Here is a 218-nt window from a genome sequence, read left to right as displayed (position 1 = left end):
TTCTACCTGGTCGTATCAGGTAAGCCCCACGAGGGACGAGTATGGGGGCGACAACAAATTTCTAGTTGACGATACAGTCTTTAACTACAGAGCTTATTATGCTATCCTAGCATTTATTGTGCTTGAGAATGGCGTTAGTTAGTACGTGATCTATATCTTATCTGATCTGGTGGATCCATAGTGATGCGAAGTTATACACTAACGTTAACGCCGATGTC

The sequence above is a fragment of the Fusarium tjaetaba genome (assembly GCF_013396195.1).
Source record: "Fusarium tjaetaba strain NRRL 66243 chromosome Unknown NRRL66243_c0000034, whole genome shotgun sequence".
Lineage (NCBI taxonomy): Eukaryota > Fungi > Ascomycota > Sordariomycetes > Hypocreales > Nectriaceae > Fusarium > Fusarium tjaetaba.
This window is presented reverse-complemented; position numbering follows the sequence as displayed.